The sequence below is a fragment of the Columba livia genome, chromosome 1, assembly GCF_036013475.1.
Source record: "Columba livia isolate bColLiv1 breed racing homer chromosome 1, bColLiv1.pat.W.v2, whole genome shotgun sequence".
Taxonomy (NCBI): Eukaryota; Metazoa; Chordata; class Aves; order Columbiformes; family Columbidae; genus Columba; species Columba livia.
In genome coordinates, this window is record NC_088602.1 from 128,080,790 (window position 1) to 128,086,789 (window position 6,000).

Below are 6,000 nucleotides of genomic sequence, written 5' to 3' on the forward strand. Positions count from 1 at the left end.
CTACACAAAGCCACAGTGATGTGACCTAGTGACAGTGTAAGCAGGACTGCTTACAACAGCAGGCTGGGCTACAGACCTGCAGTGCCTCTTCCTGCTAACACTCCTGCTCCTCTCCTGGAGATGACAGGACAGCGGGGAGCCTTTTCTTTTTTCCCCCCTATCTTCCCTTGCTCGGGATACTCGCTGGGAGGGAGTTCAGCGGCGGGCTGTGAAGATGATTAGGGGCTTAAAGCATCTTTCTTGTGAGGAGAGACTGAGAGAGCTGGGTCTGTTCAGCCTGGAGAAGGCTGAGAGGGGATCTTATGAGATTTCTGTAGCTCAGGTCAGGTACCTGTGTGGGACTGTGTCTCCAGTTACTGACAGCACAGTAAGAAGAGATAGAGCCTCTACCATTACCCTTCATATTAAGCCAGATTCCCCAAGTGGCCAACCACCTATCAAAATGATGAGCCTTGCTTAGTTATAACATCCATTGGGAGTTTGATGCTCAACTCCTCCCAGATCACAGAACCTCTTACTAGCTAATGCATCTTTCTTGCAAAGGTGTGTCATAGATGAAACCTGTTCAAATTCACTCCACAGCTTTCTTCAAGGATCTTTTTTAAGGCATAGGTCACATTAGTGTGACCCACCTCCCTGCTCTTCTTCTGTCTGAGTACCCCAGTGCTACCTTCTCCCTTGCACCACACTGCTGGAACATTTCAGTGTAAACTCTCTAAGTCTTTCATCTTGCAGGATTCTTTGCTAAAACCAACCCATAAAATTGCTCCTCTTCACAGAGGCAGGTGCTGCAATGAACACACAACTTTTGGGCACCTTGCTGCTTTGCTAAGCTGGCAGCCCAGAGATTTGCCTAGATTTGGGTGCAAGTGGGGAGAAACTGGCACAGTGGAGCAGCTGCCAAGAGAGGCTCGGTGATCACCACACTAACCAACGCACAAAAATATCCCTGTGTAACAATAAAGGAGGCAATGGATTTTCTTTTACAAAACCCCTAAATACCAGTCCAGGAGGGAGATTTGTAGCCAGGTTATGTGTGTGAAAGCAGTTCTAGGTACTACAGCCAGGAGCCAGGGACCTAACTGACCTTACTTGGCAATTCCCCATTGACTGCAACAGGCATGTAGGACTTGCAGACATCCTCTTTGGGGGCTCTCCACACCCTCCCTAGTGGGGATGGACAGCTTGGAGGAGCAAAACGTACTTGTGGGAGCATGGTCATTTGTGGACTCGACCCCTACAAAAGCATATATATCTATGGGATGATGTGCAACAGAGTGTGTACTCAAGGATTTAAATTTTATACCCAAGACCCTGAAGTGTGCAGTGCAGGACTTCAGTCCCTTCCTCTGGATACAGCCTGACACGGGACAACACAACCACAGGCTGCGGAAAAGACCCTGACATGAGACAACACAACCCAGCACGGAACAGACATTACAGCATATGACATCACTGGAATTAGTGTCTGACTCGTATTGGAGTCTCTTCCCTTTCCATTATGCACTATTGTCCCCAGAAGTCTTCGGTTTCCTTCCTCTGCCACGCCAAGGGTGCAGCAGCGCAGCACCCTGCCCCTGCCTCTCCCTCCCGCTTTGCAGAGGTGAGCTGGAAGCACTCTAGAGTCCGGCTGGTAGGAGCTGCCAGCTGGCCATCTTAATTGCATCCTGATAAGGATTCTCTGATAGACTCATTCCTCTCTGGGGAGAACAATTTGAAGAAACTACATCTAATTCAAGATCTTACTGTGTGCATGATATTTCTCCCACTGTGCCAGCAGTCATTAACACAGATCCTCACCTCTTCCACGCACCTGGTTTGTTTTGCACACTTCTGGCCTTGTTTAGTCTAAAATAACTTTACACCATGTGGCAACTCTATTACAGAATTGCTTACCCATTTTTTTTTTCCTTCCAAGTTATTAAATGCCACCTGGGTAACATTTGTGCACAGCACATTAGAACAGGTATCACAACATATTACACCAATTTCTCTCAACCATCTTTTTATTTATTATGGCATTTTTACTCCTCAGATCTGCTTTTAACCCCTGCTTTGCCTTAGTTCTTGCTTTGCTCTGCCTTTCAGATATTCAGATAATGTAAGGCTGAGAGAGTTGGGGTTGTTGAGCCTGGAGAAGAGAAGGCTCCAGGGAGACCTTATTGCGGCCTTTCAGTACTTAAAAGGGGCCGATAAGAAGGATGGGGACAGACTTCTTAGCAGGGCCTGTTGCAATAGGACAAGGGGTAATGATTTTAAACTAAAGCAGGGGAGATTCAGGGTAGACGTAAGGAAGAAATTTTTTACGATGGTGGTGAAACCCTGGCACAGGTTGCCCAGAGAGGTGGTAGATGCCCCATCCCTGGAGACATTCCAGCCCAGGCTGGACAGGGCTTTGAGCAACCTGATCTAGTTGAAGATGTCCCTGCCCATTGCTGGGGGGTTGGACTAGATGACCTTTGAAGGTCCCTTCCAACCCAAACTATTCCATGATTCAAATACATTAAAGAAAGGTACTGAAAGCTGCTCCAGTACTCACATTTTCTCAAAGTCTCAGCTTTTAGGTAACAGAAGATTCCCAGAGTAAGAAGGTAGCTGCAAACACAAGTCTAGTGTGACCAGGAGCCTCGTACCAGAACACAGAGGGAAGCCACCACCCTTCATCCCCAGCTGCCGCACACCCAGTACTGTCCCCAAAGCTCTGCTGCAGCATTTCAGCGTCACACTCAACACTATCTCTGAGCAGTGATAACTCCAATGGCTGAAATAAAGAGCAAAAGAAGAGTGAACCGCCTAAGAGAGCTGAAAGTTTCCTCTGTCTCTCCCCACCTACAACAAAAGGTTTGCAGGCAAGCCAAGTGAGCGGGATGATGTTTGGTAAGAAAGAAAAGTTTGACTCATGTGGTTAAAGCAGCATCTGTTCCCACCTTTCAGAGGGGACTGACATAATTTGCAGATCTGCTAGGAACCAGACAGTTACATTGGGATCGTGACCAAGAACTTTCTATCCCTGCCACTAGGGTTATCAAGATAAACTGGTTATCAAGCTGAGACTAAACACTAGTGTAGGAACCTCGATAGGTGGCAACATCAAAGCGGGACAGGTCAGCAATCACTCCTGAAATGACAAGCTTATGGCTTGCCAGAGGTAAAGGCCCTTCTAGATACAAGTCACCCTGTAGGTGGAAGATTAGCATGTGGCTCCAGGTTTGAGATTTATCCTAAAATCTTGCATCTCAGCACTTCTGAGGAAATCTGGTAGGACTGAAACAGCAATAAGGCTGGAGGAGCAGAGGCAGGGCTCAGCCTACCTGGAAGGTGGTGTTGCCACAAGCAGTGCGAGCCTTGTACAGTGAGGACGCAGCTGAGGGATACGAGGTGCTAGGCAGAGCTCATGACTCACCTTGGAAGAATTAAGGGCCAATGCAGCAGCCACCTCCTAAGCTGGGTCTGACCGATGGTCCATCTAAGCCCAAGACTCATTTTCCAGTGCATGATGAGGACAGAGGGGTCTGTGACCAGGGCACGTGAGCAGGAATTCCTCGTCACAGTGCTCTTCCAGCCTCTTGCAGTTCACAGCTCACAGATCTTCTGAGCCTGTTGGTTTACCAGCCCTTACAAAACAAGTTTTTCCCTTGTGCATACAGCTAGGTTTTCAACCTGCATGAGCTTCGAGCATCCACCATGCCCTGCAGAAAGGAGTTTCACAGCTACCTTTGCCTTTGGTGCATTTAGGGTTTGGGGTTTTCCTGTTTATTGGAAATGAGCAAGCAGTTGTTTTCCATTCATATCCATGCCACTAACAGTTTTACACACCATTATATACCATTATATCACTTCTTTCCCCATGGTCTCTTTTACAGGCTTAAAGAGAGCTAGACTCTAGCTGTTCCTCTCACAGAAACCCTTCTGTAACTTTAGTTGTATCTGTCGTCCCTGAACGTTTCCCAGTTTTACAACCTTTATTCAGATGGAGGGCACTAGAAATGCAGTATTGAAGTGCATGTACAGGGAGGCAATTTTATAGAAGGAGGCAATAATTTTCTTGATTTTGCTATCTAATAGTTCCTTTCCTAATAGCACCTAGCACTTATTTAATTTTTCTGAATGACCCCAGAAAACTTCCCTCTGATCCTGTATGTTAGGCAACCCAGAGACCTCACCACACAAACCTGGAGTAAGACAGTCACATACAGAGGCTCCTCCTTGTCCTAATTCACTGGGAAGTATGACGAAAAAGTAATATTCAACTATAAGGATATTTGGCTAATGGCTATTGAACACAAAAAGACAAAGTCTTTATTTATAACCGGAGTTATAATAACTTAAACAGATAGATACATAAGCCCTAAAAAGCAGATGATAACACAGGCTGTGACAAAAACCAGGACTCCTGAGGCACTGACAGATTGAATGACTACAGGAACCACTCAAGTGCAACCTCAAAGAGTTTCAGGCAGAAACTTCACAACTGATAAGAAAGCAAAATTATTGCGGGCTTCATGGGAAAGAGCAAATTTATTGCAGGATGCTTGAGAGGAATTGTGGGAGTGTGTAAAGTTTATCATGCAATGCTTTAAGGAAAATTATGGGAGTAAGACTTGCTACAGGATGTTTAGGGGAAGAATTAAAGAAGGGGAAAAGGAGGCAACAGACTAGATCAGGGAGAAGAGAGCACAGGAAGTGGAAAGGAAGAATAAATAGACAGGGCCAGGCACAGGGACTGGCTGTTGGTCAGTGTGCCTGTCTGGCTGAGCCCTTCACCTGATTATCACCATCTGTCCCAGCCTGGTATTAAACTAATCCCAGCCGTTTCCTCTGCACACACACACATTTGTGATCTGCTTGCAAACTGCAAGCTGGGCAAGCCCTAAGTAGGAAAAGAGGTCTGAGAGCCTCTGGACAGAACACAAGTCTGAGGACAAGCCAGCAGTTATTCATGAAAGTGCACGTATGCACCCGACAAGCACACTCCAGGTCTGATGGGACAGGGAGCAGGAATAGAATTTGATCTATTTTGCCACTCATGATTTGCAACTGCTGTTTGTGTTTTCCTTGGGCACCTGCCACAGCATTTTCTTCTTTTTTTGCTAATTAGTCTGCATCTGGTTGCATCTCTGGCATCTGTGCCTGTGTCTGAGGGAGCTCTGGAGTTCACACTCAGGCTCACCACTTGCTGAGCCTGGGAAAGCAGCAGCCTCACACGTAGCAGACCAGGACAGAAAGGACTCCCTAGATCCTACAGTCCACTACATTCAGCTCTCCTTAATAGCAAACGCTGGAATAGCACATCAAGTTCTGCCACAAACCCAAAGCTTGGTGAGGAAAACGAATCAATGGAAAGCTTGATGTGAGCTAAGACATGTGGCAATTACACAGAAAAGAGTTATACCTCAGGTCTGTTACACACCCAGCTCCACGCACACTGTGGTGGAACAGAAGCTGTAGAGCACACTTTGTAGAAAGCTCACTAATGAATTATCTCCAGAAAAATATTTATTCACCGGAGAGTATAACCAAATAAGAGAATATCAACTCAGAGTGGTAAGGGAAAGGCACCTTGGGCTAACACTTAAATAGAAACAGCCCAGAATGCTGCTTGTTATGTCTCAAGGAAAAGCAACCACATCTAGGTGAACAAAAAAGGAAAAAAAAGGAGGTGATCATACAGCTCCAGGACCAGCAGCAACCTCTGCTGCAGTCTGGGAGGCCAAGAACCAAGAGAGCAGCACAAGGGTGAAACAGGGACAATGACAAGAGTGACCTGGATTAGCACACAGTGACAATCAGGAATAGGGGCCCACAGAGCACTGGCCTAGGAGCTCCAGCACTGCCCTGCTGAAGTGCTCTGCTGGCAGGCACCACACAATACAGCCCCCATCCAGGCAGCCAGGACTTCAGCTCCCACTGCTTCTTCACCAATATCCACATTGCAGAGCACAAGAACAGCCAGCAGAAATGCCAGAACATTGGATGGGAGCGGAAGAACCAGACTTGTAC